A 10,433-nucleotide genomic window follows, 5' to 3' on the forward strand; every position below is an offset into this window, starting at 1 on the left:
TGCAATTGCTGGGTTGTAGGGTAGCTCTATTTTCAACTTTTTGAGGAACCTCCATGCTGTTTTCCAGAGTGGTTGCACCAGCTTGCATTCCCACCAACAGTAGGAGGGTTCCCCTTTCTCCACATCCTCGCCAACATCTGTCATTTCCTGACTTGTTAATTTTAGCCATTCTGACTGATGTAAGGTGGTATCTCATTGTGGTTTTGATTTGTATTTCCCTGATGCCGAGTGATGTGGAGCACTTTTTCATGTGTCTGTTGGCCATCTGGATGTCTTCTCTGCAGAAATGTCTGTTCATGTCCTCTGCCCATTTCTTGATTGGATTGTTCTTTGGGTGTTGAGTTTATAAGATCTTTATAAATTTTGGATACTAGACCTTTATCTGATACGTCATTTGCTAATATCTTCTCCAATTCTGTCAGTCGTCTTTTGGTTTTGTTGATTGTTTCCTTTGCTGTGCAAAAGCTTTTGATCTTGATGAAGTCCCAATAGTTCATTTTTGCCCTTGCTTCCCTTGTCTTTGGTGATGTTTCTAGGAAGATGCTGCTGCGGCTGAGATCGAAGAAGTTGCTGCCTGTGTTCTCCCCAAGGATTGTGATGGATTCCTGTCTCACATTGAGGTCTTTCATCCATTTGGAGTCTATTTTTGTGTGTGGAGTAAGGAAATGCACTTTGCCATTTCTGATCCTCTAAATACTTCTATAAGCTGTTAGCAGAGCAAACATGTTGGCCATTCAACTAGTCTGTCAGGCAGACGAGCACTCTGGCTAATTTTGATTCACTGAAATGACTCAATATTTCACCAAATTTGGATATATCTGGTGGCTGTCTTGTGCCATGAGGTCACACTTTGAAAAAGGAGGAAATCGCATGGCATGGTTGAAACAGGACTAGACTGGGATTTGGGACATGTGGGTTGTTATCCTAGTTTTGGTACTGACTAGCTTTGTGATTTTGACTGTCAGTTCATCCAGCTGATCCCCCTGGGCCTGAATTTTCTCATTTGTGCAATGACCCCTGAATGGCGCTGTACCATTTGCAAATAATTCTTATATGTATCATTTTACTGGATAGATACAACAATTCCAAAAGGAATCATAACACATATAATTATTATTCCCCATGTTATAGATGAAAAGACAGATCCTGATTCTCATCATGACTAATTCCCATCAAACTAACTCTTCAAATAAAAATTATACACTGCAAGCAAATGTTAAAAAAAAAATAACCACCACCCCAAAGCACAAGACCATCTCCTCAAATAGGCCAGTTCTGGAAGGGTATCAGCTCTTGGGAGATAGAATAGGATCATCAGAGGATAGATGTGGATATGTGTGTATACTCGGGTTTGTGTATATGCATAGAGTTTCTTACTCTGTTATCTGAGAGAGTCTGGAAACAGCACTACCTCTGTGGCTATGAGCAAATCCAACACCGAGATTTTGTTTTTTTTTTTTTAAAGATTTTATTTATTTATTTGACAGATAGAGATCACAAGTAGGCAGAGAGGCAGGCAGAGAGAGAGGAGGAAGCAGGCTCCCTGCTGAGCAGAGATCCCGATGGGGGGCTCGATCCCAGGACTCTGGGATCATGACCTGAGCTGAAGGCAGAGGCTTTAACCCACTGAGCCACCCAGGCGCCCCCAGATTTTGGTTTTAAATACCATCCTCCTACAAAGAGAAACGGGGCTTCTTGGAGAAATGGCTGATTCTGGGGTTGGGGCAGGGAAGGTGAAAATATGAGCCTGGAGCATCTTATAGTACTGGAAAGGAAGTCCTAAAGAAAAAAAATTAATTGATGGGGATATATCAAAAACACAGGAACCAGCTGAAGGGACTCCTGTGACCAAAGCGAGAATAATTTGAGAAATGAAATAAATGGTTTAACATTGGATTCTAATGCAAAATATCAAATAAGCATCCATGAGTCCATACGGACGTAAGCTAATGACTGAATAGATACATAAGGAGAAGACACATATATTCTACATAGAACTAGAATAATTTATATAGATGATCTCTCTTGAAGGAATGGAACCAAACTTCCCACTCCTGGTGGCTTCCTTTGAAACAGCATTGTCTGGAAAGAGCCAAAAGGAGTAACTTTACACCTGCCAGTTGCCACCTCAGCCAAGCGATCAGGGCTAACAGCATCTGTGATCAGTCCTGTTGACAGCATGTAGCCTTGGTATAATGTGGCAAAAGTGGCGTTTGACCTGTGTGGTCTTCCTTCCCAAGAGTCCATGATTCCATTTGCATCATGAGAAAAACTTAAGACCAACCCAAACTGGGGGACGTTCTGCATATAGTAGCTGGGCAGTACTACTCCAAGATTGTCAAAGGGATTCCAAACATGAAGTCTGAGAAACTGTCACAGTCTAGAGGAGCCGAGGGAAACACATCAACTAAATGTACTGTTGTACTCTTGCAGCAGAAACACGCATTAGGTAAAAACTAAGGAAATTTGAATGAAGTGCGGACTTTGGCTAAAGATATTATCAATATTGGCTCATTAGTCATGATAAATATACCATACAGGTGTTGGCACTAGGAGAAATTAAGTATGAAGTATCCAGGAAATTCTGTCAATATTTGTAACTCTTCTGTAAACCTAAAATGATTCTCCAGGGGCCTCCTGGCTGGCTCAGCTGGTAGAACATGCCACTCTTGATCTCAGGGTCGTGATTTCGAGCCGCACGATGGGTGTAGACATGAATAAAGAAATAAACTTCAAGAAAAGATTCTCAAAATGTTTAAAAATGCATTAGTGTGGGAGAAGGGAAGCATTTCTTAAATTCTAGGGAATACAGTGTTCAGGGTTCTGTTTGGCTCTTTTGGTTCACCAAAGACAAGTAGTTGGTTCTGAACTTATTAAGTGATCTTTTGTAGAAAAGAGTTTATTTATTTATTTGAGAGAGAGACAGTGAGAGAGAGGATGACAAGGGAGAAGGTGAGAGGGAGAAACAGACTCCCCATGGAGCAGGGAGCCGGATGTGGGACTCGATCCTGGGACTCCGGAATTATGACCTGAGCTGAAGGCAGTTGCTCAACCAACCGAGCAACCCAGGCGCCCTGAACTTATTAAATGATCTTAAGTCGGCAGGCACTTTAATAAGTTAGAGCTTCCCAGGGCACCATTTTTATATTTTCTTCCAATCTGTCAATAATCCCAAGACTGGGATTAATTTGCTTTGTGCTCAGGTAGACAGAATTTGACGCATGATTGATGTGGTGGTTTCCTGAGGAGACATCTCCCCCAAGAAATAAAAGAGCTCTTTTTTGTTATTTCCTCAAAACCTGGAGAATTGAAATACAAGGCAGAAATAAAAATTTTTAATTATGCCAGTGAAAAATGAAGTGTTAGGGGCACCTGGGTGGCTCAATGGGTTATGACTCTGCTTTCAGCTCAGGTCATGATCTCAGGGTCCTGGGATGGAGCCCCCGCATCGGGCTCTCTGCTCAGTGGGGAGCCTGCTTCCCCCTCTTTCTCTGTCTGCCTCTCTGCCTGCTTGTGATCTCTGCCTGTCAAATAAATAAATAAAATCTTTTTAAAAAAAGAAAGAAAAATGAAGTGTTGGAAGCCATTCAACACATTAAAATATTTGTAGCAAAATTGATGAAAGCAAATATAAAAACAGAAAGATAGTAAAAAAAAAATCGGTGTGATATAAATAGTATAGTGTACATCCTTGAGGAAAAAAAACCCTGGATGGGAACTATACTTAGTTAAGATGATAGACGGTCAGCAAGCAGTTTCTTTTCATTCAGACCTAATGCTTTCTATCACAAAGCAATCAAGTTTTAAGTCACAAATGCCTAAACTTTATTTTTAAGACTTTATATATTTGAGAGAAAGAGAGAATGAGAGAGAGAGAGAGAGAGCATGAGAAGGGGGGAGGGTCAGAGGGAGAAGCAGACTCCCGCTTGAGCAGGGAGCCCAATGCAGGACTCGATCCCAGGACTCCAGGATCATGACCCGAGGGGAAGGCAGTCACTTAACCAACTGAGCCACCCAGGCACCCCTGAACTTTTAGTGGCTGTTGGCAAGGTGTGAGGGGGAAGGAATGGTAAACAAAATTAGCTGTTTATTTTATGTTCATGCTTTTGGTTAGGAACACCACTGTGAAACCAGAAGGATATAGAAATTCTCAACTGTCCCTTATACAGTTGCTATCAAAAAAGGTGTTGTGTGCACACAGGTACACACCCACCCACACACATACACACTTTCACACACACAGCATATGGCAAATACACAGACCACACATGCAAATCCTCAGCATGCTGGGAGCTCAAGGGGGTGTGGACAGTGCCACCTAATCTGGGGACTCAGCTAAGTGGAGACAGGTTAAGAAACCTCACGGTCCAAGTTTATCAGGTAAGTTTCTCAGATTTTTCAGCCAGATGTGTGCCAAGACTTAGAGAGAAAGGGTCTAAGGACAGCTAAGCTAAGCATAAGAGAATGTGATTGTGTGCAGAATTGAGAACGGTGGGGAGTTGCTCAGAGGAAAATGGAGGGTTGGAAGTTAGCATGAAGACCTCAGACCTCGCCAGGGAGCAATAAGATGCCATTTCCCAAGTTTGTCCTCAAACTTGTAGAAGTTTGCCAACCATCTACAAGTAAACACCAGTGTAGCCTTGTAATGAGAGTCACTGATTTGAAGATTTCTTCTTCTTCTGCCTGCCCCCCCCCTCCTTTTTTGGTGCCTTCAAGATTTATTTCCTTCTTTCTTTCCTTCCTTCCTCCCTCCCTTCCTTCCTTCTTTCCTTCCTCTCTCTCTTCTCTTTCTCTCTTTCTCTCTCTTTCCCTCCTCCATCCCTCCCTTTCTTCCTTCCTTTTTTTCTTATTATGTTCAATTAGCCAACATATAGTACATCATTAGTTTTTGAGGTAGTATTCAGTGATTCATTAGTTGCATATAACACCCCGTGCTCATCATCACATGTGTCTTCCTTAATACCCATCACCCGGTCACCCCATCCCCCCACCTCCTCCCTTCTGTAACTCTCAATTTGGTTTCCAGAGTTCAGAGTATTTCATGGTTTGTCTCCCTCTCTGATTTCCTCCCACTTAGTTTTCCCTCCCTTCCTGTATGGTCCTCCACACTATTTCTTATGTTCCACATATGAGTGAGACCATATGATAATTGTGTTCCTCTGCTTGACTTATTTCACTCAGCATAATCCCCTCCAGTTCCATCCATGTGGATGCAAAAGTTGGGTCTTCATCCTTTCTGATGGCTGAGGAATATTCCATAGTATATATGGACCACATTTTCCTTATCCATTCCTCCATTGAAGGGCATCTTGGCTCTTTCCACAGTTTTGCTATTGTGAACATTGCTGCTATGAACATTGGGGTTCATATGGCCCTCCTTTTCACTACATCTTTATCTTTGGGGTAAATACCCAGTAGTGCAATTGCTGGTCATAGGGTAGTTCTCTTTTTAATGTCTTGAGGAACCTCCATACTATCTTCCAGAGTGGCTGCACCAGCTTGCATTCCACCAACAGTGCAAGGGGGTTCCCCTTTCTCTACATCCTTGCCAACACTTGTTGTTTCCTGTCTTATTAATTTTTGTCATTCTAACTGGTGTAAGGTGGTATCTCAATGTGGTTTTGATTTGTATTTCCCTGATGGTTAGTGATGATGAACATTTTTTCATGTGTCTGCTAGCCATTTGTATGTCTTCTTTGAAGAAGAGTCTGTTCATGTCTTCTGCCCATTTATTGATTGAGTTATTTGTTTTTTTGGGTCTTAAGTGGTTTGGAGACTTCTGAGAAGAATATTTCACTGTTCCTTGTCACCTACATGGTAGACAGAACTGTCACTGCACAAGGAATCAGGACGTGCTTCGGTCTCAGCTCTCCCTCTAGTTTAACTCATAACCTTGGGGAAAACCTCTTAGTGCTCTGACCTCACTTTTCCTTTTTAAGGGGGAAGCTATTAGACGAGAAACTCTCTTTGTCCCTTCCAAGCCTATTTTTCCAAAAGGCTGAAGCAGGTGATAGAAGTAGCTGATTGAATTTCTCAGAGAGCTTCTCCAGGAAACTGGTAGGTGAAGAAAATACCTTTACGACCCAAGTGTCCATTGACAGATGAATGGATAAAGAAGATACAGTCTATATACACAGTGAAACATAACTCAGCCCTACCAAAGAATGAAATCTTGCCATTTGCAACCACATGGATGGACCTGGAGGATATGATGCTAAGTGACCCAAGTCAGACACAGAAAGATGAATACTGTATGATTTCACTCATATGGGGGATTCTGAGAAATAAACAAGTGAACAAACAAAATAGAAACAGAGTGATAAATATAGAGAACAACCTGGTGGTTGCCAGAAGGGAGGGGAATGGGAAGAGGGATGATATAGGGGACACTTAGATGGGGTAAAGAGGTACAAACGTCTAGTTATAAATAAGTCCCAGGGATGAAAAGTACAGCCTAGTGAGTATAGTCAATAATATTATATAATAACTTTATAAGGTCACAGATGGTGACCCTACTTACTGTAGGCAGCATTTTGTAACGGACAGAACTGTTGAATCACTGTCGTACACCTGAAATGTAACATTGCATGTCAACCATACTTCAATTAAAAAAGACCAAAAAAAAAGTGGATTTAGATGAGGTACACAGAATTCAGCTTCTACAGTCAACTAGAAGAATTTTAGCATTTTGTCATTCCTAAGCCCATTTTCCTCTTTTTTTTTTGTTAAGTGTGAATATAAAAATTCTTTTCTATCCAACCAAACAGCTTGTCTGTCCCTCCTTTTTTGTCCCTGTCTTTCTCTTCTCTTCATAGGTTGCTCCTTGTTCTTGGAAACACGGTTGAAGCAAACTCAAGTATTTTATAGGCATGATTCCAGACTTTGGGGCTTGAGGGCCTCCAGGCAACGGAGGGGTCTGGCGGCTGTGGACTCATTCTGCTTCCCACGTGTCACCCACATGTCACCCTCAGAAGACCGTGGGCAGACCGCTTGTTCTCTTTCATTTGACCCCTTGGAAATATTTAAGATCATACATGCTAACTTTCCAGGAGTGATTGTATAGCTAAATGCTGCTTTTAACTCTGTGGCATTTTGAATTTGGTAATAACGGTCAAGACAGTCAGTCCTGCCTGGGCATGCTCCCATTCACCTGTGCTGGTGTGGGTCCCTTGACCTTGGTGGCAGGAATGTCCTCCCTTGCTGTGTTGGGCTTTCCAAGAACACTGAGCAGGCTGGCAAGCTGTTGATCTCCCTCTGCCTCTTGTCCGTCAGCCTTGTCACTGGAGCACAGGGAGGCATTGACAAGAAGACTGTTTTCCCCAGAAAGCAGCCATTTGAAAGGGAAGGGAGAAGATTTTAACACATCAGCCATGTCTGGGATTTCTGGGTGACACGTTGTTGAGTAGGATGCAGGCGATGTACTATATGAAGCTCTTAACCACTGATTTTTCAACTGACAAATTAACTAGGGGATTTGCTTCATCATTAACTGCTTGACTGGCTGTCTGAGAGTGCAAACTGCTTTGGAGTGATTCTTGGTGACAATCTTGTTAAGCTGTGACACATTACGTCTCTAATGTCTTCATTCGAGTATAAAATGCTCATTTAAAGTCCATACAAAGGAAATGTCTTTCTAGGAGAGTATAGTAATATTTCAGCATTCGACTTAAAAGCCCCCTTTGCTTATTGCCCATGGAATGATTCTGAATACGAGAGAAAAGGAAATATACTCAAGACATACAGTATACCCCACAGTTCCCGTAAGGGCAAACACAAAACATGGAGTGATCAGTTCCTGAAGAGGCCAGAATCTGGTGATTCATTGATACCCCACATCTGACCATGGTGATGATAAAAAGCAATGTGCCAGTACCCAGGGGTGCCCTTTACTTCATACCCCATAGGTCATGGAAGAGGCGTGATTTTGAGAAGTAGACTAATTTAAGCCCACGTTTCTTCTATAGGATGGTTCCTAATGGGTTATTTAAATGAGAAAACCCTCAATTCCTCACAAAGAATAGTTGAGATGTCTCCCTCACTTTGGAGAGTGTTACCAAGAAGTGGGTGTGTCAAATGAAGCTGAATTAGTTCATCTCTGAGTTGTTTCCTTACTTCTAACGGCACATACCTTGACTTTCCATTATTTTATTTTAAGATTTACTTATTTTAGGGTGGGGGACGGGCTGAGAGAATCTTAAGCAGACACCCTGCTGAGCACCAAACCCGGATCTGGGGCTCCATCTTGTGACCCTGAGGTCATGACCTGAACTGAAAGCACGAGTTGGACGCTCCACTGACTGAGCCACTCGCTTGCCCCAAACTCTCCACTGTTTTTTTTTCCTCCCGGTCTTTTTCATCCACTGTGTCCATAAACTTCAGCATTTCTTTGTTTCTTACTCTTTCTCTTTCCCTTCCTTTGCTGCATTTCCTCTAGAGGCATTAGGATAGAAGCTCTTTGAGGGCTGGAGATGTTCATCGTCTTGTGCCCTCAACCACTTTGACCAGCAACAGATCATTATTTGGTTCCTATGTGTTGCTGTTGTAATGTTAGACACTTGATATGTATCATCTGGGTTTTTTTTATAAATTTTATTTTTTATAAACATATAATATATTTTTATCCCCAGGGGTACAGGTCTGTGAATCGCCAGGTTTACACACTTCACAGCACTCACCATAGCACATACCCTCCCCAATGTCCATAACCCCACCCTCCCTCTCCCAACCCCCCTTCCCCCAGCAGCCCTCAGTTTGTTTTGTGAGATTAAGAGTCACTTATGGTTTATCTCCCTCCCAATCCCAGTAATCACACACTGTAGGTTTAATCAGCCCAATGGAAAGAATAACATTTACATTGCATGAAGAAAAAGGTGCCAACTAGACTTACCGTGGTGATCATTTCACAAGATGTGCAAATATCGAATCCTTGTGTTGTACATCAGCAACCTGCATTCTATGGAATGTTATAGGTCAATTACATCTCAATTTAAAAAAAAAAGATTTGGAAAAGGAAGATTAAGAGAGATGAAGGAAACTTCTCAAAGTCACATCAACAGGAAGTAGTAGAGTTTAGATTTGAAGGCAGATCTATTTGAGCTCAAGGACCAATCTTTTTAATTCCTAGATTTATATCAGTTTTCAATGACGTTGAATCACTTATTTCTATGACACATTATTGAGCATTTACTGTGCACCAGTGATGGTGTTAAACATTCATGTATAATGTTCCACTGAATTCTTAAAGCAACCTTCTGCAGCAAAAACATGTACCTCACTTAAGTGGCTGTTCTGTGACTGCACAGAGAGGAAATGGCAGTGTTTCACACCTTGCTCTAGAGTCGTGTCCAGATGCTAACTCTTGAGCAAGTTTACCAAGACAAATTTCATGGACAGAGCAAGACATACCCACATATGTCCCCAGCTGCGTCACCAGGAAAAAGGGACATGTGACAATTGCAAACTTATGCATTGTGTATTTTTTTAAAAAGATTTATTTATTTGTCAGAGAGAAAGAGAGAGCACAAGCAGGGACAGAAGGAGAGGAAGAAGCAGGGTCCCCACTGAGCAAAGAGCCGAATGCAAGATTTGATCCCAGGACCCTGGGATCGTGACCTGAGCCGAAGGCAGATGCTTAACACACTGAGCCACCCAGGCATGCCTACCTTGTGTATTTTTGAACAAACAAGATTGTTTGGGTTTGTTTCACAAAGGGCCCATGCTGTATTCACATTTCCAGTTTCTTCAGTGACTCTGGCTAGATCAGGCTCGCTCTGGGGTGAAAAAGACAGTGTCAGCTAAGTTATTTGAATACCAAATGTGGGTTCTCCTACTTGAGTCATTTGCTGTGGTCTTTTCTACCTCAGAATCTAGCCTGGTGTTTCCTGGTACACTTAAATAACACTTGTTGGGGCGCTTGGGTGGCTCAGTGGTTAAGCATCCTACTCTTGATTTTGGCTGAGGTCATGATCTCATGATTGTGAGATTAAGCTCTGTGTTGGGCTCCACAATGGGTGTGGAGCATTCTTGGGATTCTCTGTCCCTCTGTCCCTCTCCACCCCTTCTCTCTTTTTCTCTTAAACAAACAAGTAAATAAGTAAATAAAAAAAAAACCAAAAACACTTGCTGACCTGGTACTCTCAGTAGATCCTGCAATTGTCTGACTATAAGAAAGGATTTATACATTTATAAATGATGACTTTTGGGCCCCGGGGTCTAACTGTATGAGCCTTGTGGCAATAACAAGTGCTTTTTGGGAGCTGAATCTCATTGCTTGCTTTTACAGAAAAAGCATCAGACGGAGGCACAGAAAACAATGACATTATGTTCTAAAACTTTGAGAAATCAAGCATGTATTGAACATGTTAACCATGCATTTCCTTGAAAAGCCATTTATTTTACAAATAGAATTAAAATCCCAGACATCACATGGGCTT

Source organism: Lontra canadensis, unplaced genomic scaffold (genome assembly GCF_010015895.1).
Source record: "Lontra canadensis isolate GAN:19392208 unplaced genomic scaffold, GSC_riverotter_1.0 scaffold126, whole genome shotgun sequence".
NCBI classification, from domain to species: Eukaryota; Metazoa; Chordata; class Mammalia; order Carnivora; family Mustelidae; genus Lontra; species Lontra canadensis.